The 16,456-nt window shown below is 44.3% G+C and overlaps 1 long non-coding RNA gene across 1 annotated transcript in view; it reads left to right on the forward strand.

Annotated features, from left to right (window-relative positions):
• The first annotated feature begins 9,756 nt into the window (after positions 1-9,756).
• LOC130362355 (uncharacterized) overlaps positions 9,757-16,456 on the forward strand; it is a 57,837-nt gene continuing 51,137 nt past the window's right edge. Inside the window, exon 1 of the long non-coding RNA XR_008891376.1 lies at positions 9,757-9,837. This is a non-coding gene — a long non-coding RNA (uncharacterized LOC130362355). The remainder of the gene's footprint in view (positions 9,838-16,456) is intronic.

The following is a 16,456-nucleotide window of genomic DNA, read 5'->3' on the forward strand; positions in this document are numbered from 1 at the left end:
TCCCCATTTTTCGTGGTGTACGGCCGTCACCCTCTTCCCCCCCTCCCTACTCCCTTGCCCTCTGGTCTGCCCGCTGTGGATGAAATTTCTCGTGACCTTTCCATCATATGGAGAGAGACCCAAAATTCTCTCTTACAGGCTTCATCACGCATGAAGAAGTTCGCGGATAAGAAAAGAAGAGCTCCCCCCGTTTTTTCCCCTGGAGACAAGGTATGGCTCTCCGCTAAATATGTCCGCTTCCGTGTCCCTAGCTACAAGTTGGGACCACGCTATCTTGGTCCTTTCAAAATTTTGTGTCAAATTAATCCTGTCTCTTATAAACTTCTTCTTCCTCCCTCTCTTCGTATCCCTAATGCCTTTCACGTCTCTCTTCTCAAACCACTCATCCTCAACCGTTTTTCTCCCAAATCTGTTCCTCCCACTCCTGTTTCCGGCTCCTCGGACATCTTCTCGGTCAAAGAAATTTTAGCTGCCAAAAAGGTCAGAGGGAAAAATTTTTTTTTAGTGGACTGGGAGGGTTGTGGTCCTGAAGAGAGATCCTGGGAACCTGAGGACAACATCCTAGACAAAAGTCTGCTCCTCAGGTTCTCAGGCTCTAAGAAGAGGGGGAGACCCAAGGGGGGGGGTACTGTTACGCCGAGCGCTCCGGGTCCCCGCTCCTCCCCGGAGCGCTCGCTTCACTCTCCCCGCGGCAGCGCTCCGGTCACGTCCTCTGACCCGGGGCGCTGCGATTCCGCTGCCAGCCGGGATGCGATTCGCGATGCGGGTAGCGCCCGCTCGCGATGCGCACCCCGGCTCCCCTACCTGACTCGCTCTCCGTCTGTTCTGTCCCGGCGCGCGCGGCCCCGCTCCCTAGGGCGCGCGCGCGCCGGGTCTCTGCGATTTAAAGGGCCACTGCGCCGCTGATTGGCGCAGTGGTTCCAATTAGTGTGTTCACCTGTGCACTTCCCTATATCACCTCACTTCCCCTGCACTCCCTTGCCGGATCTTGTTGCCTTAGTGCCAGTGAAAGCGTTCCTTGTGTGTTCCTTGCCTGTGTTTCCAGACCTTCTGCCGTTGCCCCTGACTACGATCCTTGCTGCCTGCCCCGACCTTCTGCTACGTCCGACCTTGCTTTTGCCTACTCCCTTGTACCGCGCCTATCTTCAGCAGCCAGAGAGGTGAGCCGTTGCTAGTGGATACGACCTGGTCACTACCGCCGCAGCAAGACCATCCCGCTTTGCGGCGGGCTCTGGTGAAAACCAGTAGTGGCTTAGAACCGGTCCACTAGCACGGTCCACGCCAATCCCTCTCTGGCACAGAGGATCCACTACCTGCCAGCCGGCACCGTGACAGTTACACATTTCTATATTCTTATATTTATAGTTTTCCAGCTATAACACAAATACCTGATATTGAGCAAACTGTCATAATTTTATATCATTGATATCATTAATTATTTTGGTTATATTCTACTTTTTATATATACATCCTGCATGATTTGGCTCCTATTAGGCTCTTGTGTTGTCTATTGGTTTGATGTAGTTATTCCTGTACAAATGTGCTTGTGCTACATTTGGTAGGGCTCTGGCAGTGCTCCTCCTGTTCCTCCTTGCACAAAAGCAGAGGTAGCGGTCCTGCTGCTGGGTTGTTGCCCTCCTATGGCCTCCTCCACGTCTCCTGATGTTCTGGCCTGTGTACTGGCAGCGCCTCCATGCTCTGGACACTACGCTGACGGACACATGAAACCTTCTTGACACAGCTCGCATTGATGTGCCATCTTGGATGAACTGCACTACCTGAGCCACTTGTGTAGGTTGTAGGCTCCGTTTCATGCTACCACTAGAGTGAAAGCACCGCCAGTATTCAAAAGTGACCAAAACATCAACCTTGAAGCATGGGAACTGAGAAGTGGTCTGTGGTCACTACCTGCAGAACCACTCCTTTATTGGGGGTGTCTTGCTAATTGCCTATAATTTCCACCTTTGTCTGTTCCATTTGCACAACAGCATGTGAAATTGATTGTCAATCAGTGTTGCTTCCTGAGTGGACAGTGTGATTTCACAGAAGTGTGATTGACTTGGAGTTACATTGTGTTGTTTAAGTGTTCCCTTTATTTTTTTGAACAGTGTATTAAATATCACAATAATTCAGTCTGCAAAAAAAGTATTCATTTAATATCTCCAAAGTAGTTTTTGAATTACACACAATGTGCTAGTGTCAATAATAGAGGTTCGAGGATAGAGCATTGGTCTCATTATCTATTAAATCTGAAAAGGCATTTTGAGTTCATCTGATCAGTTTTTTCTGGGAATTGTTCCAAAAGATTTGCAGTAACCGGGTCCTCCAGATTTGCTATTTTAAACTATAACTTTTATGATCTGTTTGATAAAAAGTTATGGCGGTGAGAAGGGTAGTGTGGCAGACAAGAGGACAATTTTTTGGCACCTAATGTATTTATAGTGCATCTCTTTACCTTGTGTTGTGGCATCTGTTTTAGAACTCATGCACAGTGCACCATGGAATTTATTATCCGCTTGTGAGTTATTTTACTTTCCTCATAAATTTATTACCCATGTATAGATTACATAACACAGTGCCATCAAATAAACATGCAGATCAGCGGCAACATTTCAGGTCAAGAAGACACTTCCTCAGGCTGAAAACCAAATGGACACTGAAGTAACAGCTTTTTTCATTATTAATATATGTATATTCTCCTGGAGCCACTAAGCAAGACTGCTAAGCCTTTGGCTAGAAAGACTAGAAAGCAAATAGACACTGGGGTATGGCTAAAGGTAATGATGCCTAAAAGTCTGGCTCTGTGGCTCCAAGAAAATAGGCATATATATGGAAAAAGACAAAGGGCACAGCATCAGGCACAGTAATGTTATGACGTTAGTTTTTATCCATATATGCTTATATGCCTTTTCTCCTAGAGCATCTGAGCCAAACATTTAGGCATCCATTACTGTTGACAATACTCCAGTGTCTATTACTTTTCTAGCCTGAGGAAAGATCTTTTTGACCTGAAACTTGCTACTGATCTTCTAGTTTATTTCTTGGCAGAGTGTTATGTATCATACACATTATTAATGAACTTATGAGCACGTACAATAAATTGTTAGTAGTTAGACAACTAAAATTCCATTGTCTACTGTATTTGTTGTGGCCTAAAGACAAGTTACTTTAATCTGTCACCCCAAAAATATATACCAGAAGGATTTGTGCTGGCTAAAATCTACATTCATGCACACAGTGCTTTATTTTTGAGGCACCAATAGAGGAGAAGAGGTCTTCACCTCTATATGCCACTGATTTCTAATGTTGCATGCAGATTTCATATTATAAAACAAGCCATTTTTAAATAATAGATGACATAACAAGTATGATTATGCCCTTTACCTTATATAGCTGCACTACAGATCACTTTAGTGTGACTGCACTAGTGAGTCCAGCCATAGAAAGATTTCACACTGTTTACAACTAGTGTTGAGCATGAATATTTGAAATGCAAATTTTTACCACTAATACTGGCACTTCGCTATTTCGCAAATATTTTTAATATAGCACTATATGTTCATAATGTTTAATATTTGTCTCTTTTTTCTTCACAGTAAACATCACAAAAAGGATGTGTACTGTGTAAAAAAAAGAAAGTGATCAACCCTCTCTGCTTCCAGCTTGTGGTCCAAAGAAGGCTCCAATATTATTTACTGTGTGAGTCGGTGTGGAGCGCGAATATTTTGTATATGCAAATATGCACATATTTGCGAATATCGACACTTCCAGAGCACATTGATCTCTCCCCTCTTTTAGTTTTAGATAGGGTAGGTTAGTTTAGCAGAAAGGTTCTAGTGTAGGGTATATATAATGTTAATTAGTTGAAAGATATAATCGCGCATGCACACTATACAAATGTCATTACGATTTTTGCATGGAAAAAAAAGTAAGCAAAATTGCGAATTTTGCAAACATAGGAAGAATATTCATCCGTATATTTGCCAAATATCGCAAATTCGAATATGGCCCCTGCCACTCATCATTATTTACAACACAAATCAAAGCATCGTTCAATTGTTCGGTAAGTGTATTTTACCTGTATATATAGATGTGAGAGTAAAAGTTGACTGGGCCTATTGTGCAGCTTTACCTGTATAATCTGGGTTTAACAAAGAAACAGAGTATTTCTAGCCATGAAAGTAAAAATGTACTGGGCCTTTTGCACTACTTCACTTGCATTTTCTGGGTTTAACAAAAACAGAGCATTTATAGCTGTGAGAGTGAAAGGTGACTAACAGTTTCACCACCAGTTGACTAGTTGGTAAGTGATAAATCATCCCAGAAAAAAAATTCTGGAAAAGAAATGGTTGTATGAGGAGAGGAAAGAGCACCCCTCCCATGTCCTCTGCCAGTAAGCATGTTGGTGGTAGTACAGGCACTGTGGGCACCACCTATTTGCCTAGGGCCAGTACAAGAGGACAGGTAGCAGCAATAGCAGCAGCATCAGTAAGAAAATGTGTCCATGTCTTCCTAGGATAGTGTAGTTTTGGAGGATAATACTGCCACTGCGGACTGGTTCGCTCACACTTGGTCATTAGTGTTCGCGAATATTCGCAAAGCGAATTTTATTCGCGAATTCGCAAATATAGCACTATATATTCGTAATTACAAATTTTTTTATTTTTTTCCCCTCACAGTACACATCACTGTGATCACCCCTCTCTGCTTCCAGCTTGTGTGGTGTAAAGAAGGCTCTAATACTACTGTGTGAGACTGGCGTGCAAATTTTCGCATATGCGAACATTTGCATACGCGAATTTTCGCATACGCAAATTTTTGCATATGCGAAAATAAAACGAGAATATTACGAATATATGCGAATATTCACGAATATATGACGAATATTCGTCCATATATTCGCGAATTCGAATATGGCCTATGCCGCTCAACACTATTGGTCATCTCACAAGGAGGAAGAGTTTGCCTATGTGACACATATCAGTGGATTCCTCATCATCTTCAGTTACATGGTGCAATGGAAATTTTCTGTCTAGATGGTCAGTTCTATCATCTATGTCTTCGCTTTCCCTCCTAGCGCTGAGCAGAAGTTAAGCAATAGCCATGAGGAGGAGTTACTGTATGTCACAGTCAGCCTTTAGAGTGTGTTGCAGAGTGAGTGGAGGTGGAAGCAGTGGCCAAGAATAGATCTAGTAGGACTGGTGGTAAGCATGGTGTTAGATTGTAAGGAATCATAATGGATCAGAAATCAGAAGTTCATACTGAGTGGTGGGGACAATGAGGGAGAGTTTGATAATAATTATAAGAAAAATAAAGATTTGGGTAGCTCTAAAACCAAAATAATGACTTATGGATGCCAGACGAGTACTAATAATATTGGATCATTAAGGCCATACACCAACAGGAAAAATTTACCATTTGCAACAGCTGGAGGTTCGCTAGCTGAGACCCACTGCTGCATGTCTGCTAATACAGGAGCACGCCGGCAGCCACTCCCGCAAGTTCCTATCCCCCTTCAGCTTCTACACATCTCTCCAGATCCCTGACATTCACCAACTATAGGCAGGATGCCAGCCGTGCCAGTCAGAGTATCGGGAACAGCGGAGCGCTACGTACAGTTCCCCCGAGACAGGCCTTTTTCCCCAGGGCCGGTGCTTCTGTGCCAGCTCCGTCTACAAGCTATCGGGACCTCACAGGAACAGGGCGGTGAGTGGTGCTGTGCACCTACAATACACAAGACTATTTTACAATTTTGGAAAACGTTTTCCCTACATGCATAAAGGATGCAGAAACTACCACTGTATCCCCAACGAGTGTCTAAGGAACTTTTTTGCTTTATACTAACTATATACTTTGTTGCATTATATACTAACTGTATATCGATACACTATTGTACTAAGAAGATACCAGTACCAAGTTGGTAGTTTTGGCCTATTCTTTTAATTGTTATCTCATTATTTTATTTTATTTTACTTTATTTTATAAATTGCCTATACTGCCCCGAGCAAGGGCCCTGCAGAGGGTGCAGCACGCTAATAACCAATATTTTTATATTATATATATATTTTTTTTATAAATAAAAACTAATTAATATATACAGACCGAATCCTATTGTATTATTATCATTTTTCATTTTTCACATATACATATTGTACATATATATATATACACATTTCTTTAATATTTATTTTTGATATACAAGCTTTTATAAAATATACTATAATCAAGCCCAGCCTTGAGGAATACGTATTCTATATATATACATGATTGTGTATATACCTACCTTGATGAAAATTATGAAGTTTTGGACAGGACATGGGAAACAGGTGACAAGGAGGTGACATTTTCAGAGCAGAAGGGTAGTGGTACTGTCTGTGATGTGGCACAATGTCGTCTTGAAGAAGTGCCGGAACAAGAGATGAACGAATTCGCCGATTTTTCAGAAAAAAATGGTTTGGTTTGAATTTATTCGGGGTGAATCTGTATAAAAAATGGCTATTTTTGACCTACAGAGAGCCTCACTAGGGGTGAAGAACACTTTGCCTTGCTGTAACACGCATAGGGTGTGTGCTGTGTTAGTGAAATAATACTGTTATTCAGTATGACATGCGGATTACAGGCATCACTATTAGAATCACTGTCGCAGAGCGGCACAATGACAGAGCCTGGAGGTGGCATCAGTATGAGGGAATCATATAGTGGCTGAATGACACAGCATGAAGGTGGCAGCAGCATGAGGAGACCATATTGTGCCTGAGTGACACAGCCTGGACATGGCAACAGCCTGACGAGACCATAAGGCCTCACAATTGAAAATATTAAAGATATTTTTTAACATTTAAATTGAAGATTTCAAATAGACGGACCTAAAAGTTTTATTTAATGTGCAAGCAGCATGAGGAGACCACATGGTAGTACAGTGACACAGCCTGGAGGTGGCTGAAGCATGAGGAGACCATATAGTGGCTGAATAACACAGCCTGGAGTTGGCGACAGAAAGAGTAGACCATATAATGGCTGAAAGACACAGCCTGGAGTTGGTGGCAGCATGAGGAGACCATATAGTGACTGAATGACACAGCCTGGAGTTGACTGCAGCATGAGAAGACCATATAGTGGCTGAATGACACAGCCTGGACGTGGCAACAGCCTGAAAAGACCATAGGGTCTCACAATTGAAAAGATTAAAGATATTTTTTTACATTTAAATTGAAGATTTCAAATAGATGAACCTAAAAAGTTTTATTTAATATGCCAGCAGAATGAGGAGACCACATGGCGTTACAGTGACACAGTTTGTAGGTGGCGTAAGCATGAGGAGACCATATAGTGGCTAAATGAACAGCCTGTAGTTGGCAGTAGTATGAGGAGCCCATATAGTGGCTGAAAGACACAGCCTGGAGTTGGCGGCAGTAAGAGCAGACCATATAGAGGCTCAATGACACAGCCTGGAGTTGGCAGCAGCATGAGGAGAACGTATAGTGGCTGAATGACAGCCTGGAGTTGGCGGCAGCATGAGGAGACCATGTCGTTGCAGAATGAGACAGCCTGGAGGTGGTGGCAGCATGAGGAGACCATATAGTTCCAGAAAGAGACAGCCTTGAGGTGGCAGCAGCATGAAGTGAAAATATGGTTGCAGAATAAGACAGCCTGGAGCTGGCATCAGCATGAGGAGAACATATCGTGACAGTATGAGACAGCCTGGAGGTTGCATCAGCCGCATCAGGAGTCTTGAAAGTGACCCGGTGACATAGCGGGGCAAAAAAGAAGAACTTGGCATCAGATGTTTGGCATCAGGCGGGTGGCAGGATCAGAATAGTAGCTGAGGCAGGTAGGCAGAAGAAAATGGTTTCTTTTGTAAAAGTGTTAGTGTGCACAAGTGAGTATTGAGGATATGCATTACATAAAACTTAACTTTTAAAAATTTTCTTAGAATAAAATATATGTACCCAAGATGTTTTTGAAATCAAACAAAAGGAAAGGTGTGCAAAAAGCACCATGTGCCACTTGCACCACCAAGTATTGATGTGATGCAAAGACCTCTAAAAGGTGGAAGGGAACAACGTATGGTTCATTTTAACCGGTGGGGGTAAAAAACTTCCCCTGTAAGGTCCAACTCTTGCATTAGTGTTGCTCGTGAATATTCGCAATTCGAATTTTATTCGCGAATATTGCTAATATAGCACTATAGATTCGTAATTACGAATATTTTTTTATCGCATATGCAAAATTATATGCATATATGCAAAAATATATGCGCATACGCGCATATTTGCGAATATTGAGTCCTCCCTTATTTAATGGTATAGGGAACTGTGAGTAGTGCATTAACTGTAATTTTTTGCCCATTGAAAGCAACAGGCCAATTGTTTTCTATGGGGATCTCACGGCATGTAAAACAGAAAGATAAGCAGGACTGTCTTGGCAGCACAGTGGATGGGAGACCACCATCGGTTCGAGTCCCGGGGTGGGACAGAGTTTTATAGTGTTGTGGTTTAACTTTACTTTCCTGGAAAAGCTGAGTTGCCCATAGCAACCAGATTGCTTCCTTCATTTTTCAGAGGCCTTTTCAAAAATGAAGGAAGCTATCTGATTGGTTGCTATGGGCAACTGCACAACTCTTCCTCTACACTGGTTTTGATGAATCTCCCCATAGAGGGAGATTAATCAAAACCTGTCAGAGGAAAAGTTTCTGAGTTGCCCATAGCAACCAATCAGATTGCTTCTTTCATTTTTCACAAGGCCTCTGCAAAATGAAAGAAGCGATCTGATTGGTTGCTATGGGCAACTCAGCAGCTTTTCCCAGAAGTTTCTGAGTTGCCCGTAGCAACCAGATTGCTTCCTTCATTTTTCAGAGGCCTTTTCAAAAATGAAAGAAGCAATCTGATTGGTTGCTATGGGCAAGTGCACAACTCTTCCTCTACACTGGTTTTGATGAATCTCCCCCATAGAGGGAGATTTATCAAAACCTGTCCAGAGGAAAAGTTTCTGAGTTGCCCATAGCAACCAATCAGATCGCTTCTTTCATTTTGCAGAGGCCTTATGAAAAATGAAAGAAGCGATCTGATTGGTTGCTATGGGCAACTTTTCCAGGAAAGTAAAGTTAAACCACAACACTGTAACACTCTCTCCCACCCCGGGACTCGAACCTGTGGTGGTCTCCCAAGCACTGTGCTGCCGAGACAGTCCTGCTTAGCTTACTGTTTTACATGCCATGAGATCCCTATAGACCACAATGGGCCTATTGATTTCAGTGGGAAAAAAAATCACAGAGTTAAGGCACCAGTCATAGTTCCCTATACCATTAAAGAAGGGAGGGCTCAATATTCGCGAATATGCGGAAAACCAATGTATAGAAAGAGTTGTGCAGTTGCCCATAGCAACCGATCAGATTGCTTACTTCATTTTTGGAGAGGCCTCTGAAAAATGAAAGAAGTGATCTGATTGATTGCTATGGGCAACTCAGAAACTTTTCCTCTGGACAGGTTTTGATAAATCTCCCTCTATGGGGGAGATTCATCAAAACCAGTGTAGAGGAAGAGTTGTGCAGTTGCCCATAGCAACCAACCAGACTGCTTCCTTCGTTTTTGAAAAGGCCTCTGAAAAATGAAGGAAGCAATCTGGTTGCTATGGGCAACTCAGAAACTTTTCCAGGAAAAGTTTCTGAGTTGCCCATAGCAACCAATCAGATCGCTTCTTTCATTTTGCAGAGGCCTTGTGAAAAATGAAAGAAGCTATCTGGTTGGTTGCTATGGGCAACTCAGCAGCGTTTCCAGGAAAGTAAAGTTAAACCACAACACTGGAAAACTCTGTCCCCATGGTGGTCTCCCATCCACTGTAAGTCCTGCTTAGCTTACTGTTTCAATGCTGTGAGATCCCCATAGACCACAATGGGCCTATTGGTTTCAATGGGAGAAAAATCACAGAATTAATGCACTAGTCACAGTTCCCTATCCCTATACCATTAACCTGTTGGGGATGAAGGGCGTATGCATACACCCTTGTGTCCTGGTACTTAAGGACGAAGGGCGTATCCATATGCCCGTGAGAATTTCGGTCCCCACCGCGCGCCGGGTGTGGACCGGACTGGGGTGACTGCTGATATCTATCTGCAGGCAGTCCGTGCAAATGCCCAGAGAGGTCATTAGGCCCCCCCATGTCGGCGATCGGCGCAAATCGCAAGTGAATTCACACTTGCGATTTGCCCCGATTCCGGGTCATTATAGGTCTATGGTGACCCGGTGACCCGGAATATAAGGGGGATCGCGGGTGTCTAAGACACCCACAATCCCCCTGAAGCGATAGGAGTGAGGTGGCACGGGTGCCACACCTCCTATCCCTGCTATTGGTGGTCTAGACGCGACCACCAATAGCAGATCAGGGGCCGGGGGGGGGGGGTTACTTTTGTTTTCCTCGTCCTGCCCACCCACAATAGGCGGGCCAGAACGGGGAAAACGAAGAGGAGCGGCGCCGAAGATCCACTTACCCGTCCGGATGTAGCGGAGCGACGGCGATCGGCGGGCGGTGACGGAGATCTGTGGGCGGCAGGAGAGGACGGCTCCCTCGATGCGACGGAAGCCGGTGATTTGCCTAGCAACATCTAGAGGGCTACAGTCTAGAGACCACTATATTGGTCTCAGATGTTGCAAAACTACAACTCCCAGCATGCCCAGACAGCTGTTTGCTGTGTGGGCATGCTGGAATTTGTAGTTTTGCAACAGCTGGAGGTCTACAGTTTAGAGACCATTGCACAGTGATCTCTATACTGCCCTCTAGATCTTGCAAAACTACAACTCCTAGCATGCCAACACAGCTGTTTGCTGTCTGGGCATGCTGGGAGTTGTAATTTTGCAACATCTGGAGGTCCACAGTTTGGAGATCACTGTTCAGTGGTCTCTAAATTGTAGCACTCCAGATGTTGCAAAACTACAAATTCCAGCATGCCCACACAGCAGACAGCTGTCTCGGCATGCTGGGAGTTGTAGTTGCATACCTCCAGCTGTTGCATAACTAAATCTCCCAGCATGCCCTTCTGTGATCAGTACATGCTGGGAATTGTAGTTTTGCAACAGCTGGAGGCACAGTGGTTGGAAAATACTGAGTTAGGTAACAGAACCTAACTGAAGGTTTTCCAACCAGTGTACCTCCAGCTGTTGCAAAACTACAACTCCCAGCATGCACGGACTGTCAGTACATGCTGGGAGTTGTAGTTTTGCAACAGCTGGTGGCACACTGGTTGAAAAATACTGAGTTAGGTAACAGAACCTAACTGAAGGTTTTCCAACCAGTGTGCCTCCAGCTGTTGCAAAACTACAACTCCCAGCATGCACGGTCTGTAAGCACATGCTGGGAGTTGTAGTTTTGAAACAGCTGGAGGTTTGCCCCCCCCCCCCCCCACGTGAACATACAGGGTACATTCACACGGGCGGGTTTACAGTAAGTTTCCTGCTTCAAGTATGAGCTGCAGCAAATTTTTTGCCGCAGCGCAAATTCCTACCGGGAAACTCACCATAACCCGCCAGTGTGAATGTACCCTAAAAACACTACCACTACACTAACACCTAATAAAGGGTAAAACACACTACATATACACCCCCTTACACTGTCCCCCCCAATAAAAATGAAAAATGTATTGTACGGCAGTGTTTCCAAAACAGAGCCTCCAGCTCTTGCAAAACAACAACTCCCAGCATTTCCGGACAGCCACTGACTGTCCAGGCATGCTGGGAGTTTAGCAACAGCTGGAGGCACCCTGTTTGGGAATCACTGGCGTAGAATACCCCTATGTCCACCCCTATGCAATCCCTAATTTAGTCCTCAAATGCGCATGGTGCTCTCTCACTTCGGAGCCCTGTCGTATTTCAAGGAAACAGTTTAGGGCCACACATGGGGTATTTCCGTACTCGGGAGAAATTGCACTACAAATGTGGGGGGGCTTTTTCTCCTTTTATCCCCTTATGAAAAGGAAAAGTTGGGGTCTACACCAGCCTGTTAGTGTAAAAAAAATTTTTTTACACTAACATGCTGGTGTTGCCCTTTACTTTTTATTTTCACAAGAGGTAAAAGGAAAAAAAGACCCCCAAAATTTGTAATGCAATTTCTTCTGAGTACGGAGATACCCCATATATGGGCGTAAAATACTCTGCAGGCGCACAACAAGGCTCAGGCGTGAGAGCGCACTATGTACATTTGAGGCCTAAATTGGTGATTTGCGCAGGGGTGGCTGATTTTACAGCGGTTCTGACATAAACCCAAAAAAATAAATACCCACATGTGACCCCATTTTGGAAACTACACCCCTCACGGAATGTAACAAGGGGTACAGTGAGCATTTACACCCCAAAAGTGTCTGACAGATTTTTGGAACAGTGATCAGTGAAAATGAAAAATTTAATTTTTTTGTTTGCACAGCCCACTGTTCCAAAGATCTGTCAAACGCCAGTAGGGTGTAAATGCTCACTGTACCCCTTATTACATTCCGTGAGGGGTCTAGTTTCCAAAATGGGGTCACATGTTGTTACGTTCCTTGAGGGGTGTAGTTTCCATAATAGTGTGCAATGTGGGGGGGTTTTGCTGTCCTGGCACCATAGGGGCTTCCTAAATGGGACATGCCCCCCAAAAACCATTTCAGAAAAACTCACTCTCCTAAATCCCATTGTTGCTCCTTCGCTTCTGAGCCCTCTAGTGCACCAGCCGAACACCTGATATACACATATGAGGTATTTCCTTACTCGAGAGAAATTGGGTTACAAGTTTTGAGAGGATTTTTTTCCTTTTACCCCTTGTAAAAATTCAAAAACTGGGTCTACAAGAACATGCGAGTGTAAAAAATGAAGATTTTGAATTTTCTCCTTCACTTTGCTGCTATTCCTGAGAAACACCTAAAGGGTTAAAACACTTACTGAATGTCATTTTGAATACTTTGAGGGGTGCAGTTTTTATAATGGGGTCATTTATGGGGAATTTCTAACCAGAAGACTCTTCAAATCCACTTCAAACCTGAACTGGTCCCTAAAAAATTCCGATTTTGGAAATTTTGCGAAAAATTGGAAAAATGCTGCTGAACTTTGAAGACCTCTGATGTTTTACAAAAGTAAAAACATGTCAATTTTATGATGCAGATATAAAGTAGACATATTGTATATGTGAATCAATATATAATTTATTTGGAATATCCATATTCCTTATAAGCAGAGAGCTTCAAATTTAGAAAAATGCAACATTTTCAAATTTTTCATGAAATTTTTGAATTTTTCACAAAGAAATGATGCAAGTATAAACGAAAATTTACCACTAGCATAAAGTAGAATATGTCACGAAAAAACAATCACGGAATCAAATTTATAAGTAAAAGCATCCCAGAGTTATTAATGCTTAAAGTGACAGTGGTCAGATTTGCAAAAAATGCTCCCGTCCTTAGGGTCATAATGGGCTCCGTCCCCAAGGGGTTAAAGAAGGGAGGGCTCAATATTCGTGAATACGCGCATATATTTTCGCATATGCGAAAAAAACTAATATAACGATTATGCGATTTTCGCGAATATATGACGAATATTCGTCCATATATTCGCGAAATATTGTAAATTCGAATATGGCCTATGCCGCTCATCACTAATTATTAATTCCCTTCTTGGCAATTGTTACTCGCCCTAAGAGGGTGGCCCAACACAGGAACCTCACCCTATTTCCACCTGCAAACACTGCCATTTCCCAGGGTTTTTAGGTGGAAATAGGGAGAGGTTCCCTTGTGGGGCCGCCCTTTTTAGGACGAGTGACACTTTACTCGAAAAGGTGGAAGGGAACAAAGTATTGTCCATTGTAGCAGGTGGGGGTAAAAAAATTCCCCTGTAAGGTCCCAATCTCGCCCTATTAATTCCCTTCTTGCCAAGTGTTACTCACCCTAAAAAGGGCGGCCCCACACAGGAAACTCTCCCTATTTCCATCTAAAACCCTGAGATATGGCAATGTTTGTAGGTGATAATAGGGAGAAGTTCCCGTGTGGGGCTGCCCTTTTTAGGGCGATGAACACTTTCCAAGAAGGGAATTAATAATGCGAGAGTAGGGCCATACAGGGGAAGTTGTTACCCCCACTGGTTGCAATGGACCATACGTTTTTCCCTTCCACCTTTTAGAGGTCTTTGCATCACATCAATACTTGGTGGTGTAGGTGGCACATGGTGTTTTTTGCACACCTTTCCTTTTCTTTGATTTAAAAAAAAAAAATGGGTACATATATTTTATCCTAAGAAATGTTAAGTTTTAGCTAATGCATATCCTCAATACTAACTTGTGGTCTGATGAGGCGGAATATCTGTAACTGGGGAGCAGCACCTTAAATATGTTTTGCACTATCCATGTTTGTGAAGTGTTGGTGTGGCACCATGGTCAATCTACTCTGATGCATCAGGCATTGGTGGGTGGAAATCCTGGCTGATCCATGCCTGATTCATCTTCACAAAGGTCAGTCTCTCCACATTTTTCGTGGACAGACGATTTCTTTGTGGGGTTACTATCGCCCCAGCCGCATTAAACACCTGCTCTAATGGCACACTACTGGCCAGGCAGGACAGCTTTTCAAGGGCAAACTCTGCTAGTTGTGGCCACAAATCTAGTTTGGCTGCCCAGAAGTCCAGCGGATCTTCAAGGAGTGTTGGCATGGTCATGTCAAGGTATGCCACCACCTGCTGGTTCAGGTCCTGCTCCAGGTCTACCTGCTGGAGAGGGTCCAATAAGCTGGAGAGCCAGAAGTCATCCCTGGCTCTCCATCCCTGGCTCCCACCTAACAGCCATTTGTGCAAGTGATTCGTATGGACTCCCTGCCTCCATCTCCACTTCATACTGCCACGGTTTGTCTGGGTCCTCTGTCTCGCCATCCTCATAACCCACTAGCTCCTCTAGCTGCTCCTGCTCCTCCTCTCTAGTCAGATGACTAAAGAAAAACTCCCATCTCGCAAAACCTAAACTGTGCATCACTTTACCCCTCCCCCTCCTCCTCCTCCAGTTCAGCCCCCCACAGGGCTCATGTGGCCATGAGATGTGGGTGCCAAGTCTCCAATGCCCTGACCAGCCATTGTTTCCAACAGATGTTGTAGTAAATTAAGCAGTGGAATGACGTTGTTTATCCTGTAATCCTGGTGACTGACTAATAAAGTGGCTTCCTCAAAGGGCCTGAGCCTGGTCGGCATTGAAGTTACACAGGGGAGTCCCCCTATCTCCTTGGATCATCAATAAATCGGTGATGGCTTTTCTCTGTTCATATAGTCGATCCAACATATAGAGGATGGAATTCCAACGTGTGGAAACGTTGCAAATCAGACTATTTTGGGGGATACTGTTCTGATGCTGCAGCTCAAGGAGGGTGTGCTTTGCGGTGTACTAGTGGCTGAAGTGCATGCAAAGTTTCCTTCCCATAGTTAGGATGTCTTGCAGATGGGGGAAACACTTCAGGAACCGCTTGACAACAAGATTGAACACGTGTGCCATGCAGGACGCATGTCTCAGGCTTCCTTGTCGCAGCACAGACAAGATGTTCTTCCCGTTGTCGGTCACCATGGTTCCTATTTCCAGTTTTCGATTAGTAAGCCATGATTCGATTTCTTGATGAATGACTTTTAGCAGTTCCTCCCCTGTGTGATTCCGTTCGGCAAGGCAAAGCATGCAATGAATAGTGTGACACCGATGTGCCCTGCACACATGGTATGCTGGAGGGGCACTGAGACTTGTCCGTGTAGTGGAGGCTAAGGACACGGTGGAGGTTGAGGAGGCGTAGTCGCACACTGTCACAGGACCAACGGCCTGATAGTGTGGAAGCGGAAGCGGTGGGACCTGTTCACGTTGCTGTTGTGGCTGTGTAGGAACCACATTCACCCAGTGGGCCGTAAAAGACATGTATTGTCCCTGACCGTAGTTACAGCTCCACAAGTCAGCATTGACGTGCACTTTGGTACAAACTGACAGACTCAAAGACTCTCCCACCTTCTGTTCCACAAAATTGTGTAGGGCTGGTACTGACCTCTTCGCAAAGAAATGATGGCTTGAGACCCTTCACCTCAGCTCGGCACATGCCATCAGTTCCCTGAAAGCTGTCAAGTCCACCACTTGAAAATGTAGGGACTGCAGCAGCAGCAACTTGGACAGGAGCACATTCAGTTTCTGCGCCATTGGATGATTGGGCGCATACTTTTGTCTCTTGTACATGGCTTCGCCGATGGATTGCTGGCGGAATGACTGACACGAAGTAGGAGGAGCAGGAGCATCTGGAGCGACAGAAGATGGTTATGACACACAGCTCCCTTTGACTGTGGTGGAGCCTTGGCTGGCTGAAATAGGGAGCAACGTGCCACTTGATGATGCAGCAAGCTGGACCACCACATCGGAGCCATGGTTCTCCTAAGCTACTTTATTGTGATGCTGCATATGTTCACAAAGGGCCATGGTGCCAACATTGGGACCCTGG

Source organism: Hyla sarda, chromosome 3, assembly GCF_029499605.1.
Source record: "Hyla sarda isolate aHylSar1 chromosome 3, aHylSar1.hap1, whole genome shotgun sequence".
NCBI lineage: Eukaryota > Metazoa > Chordata > Amphibia > Anura > Hylidae > Hyla > Hyla sarda.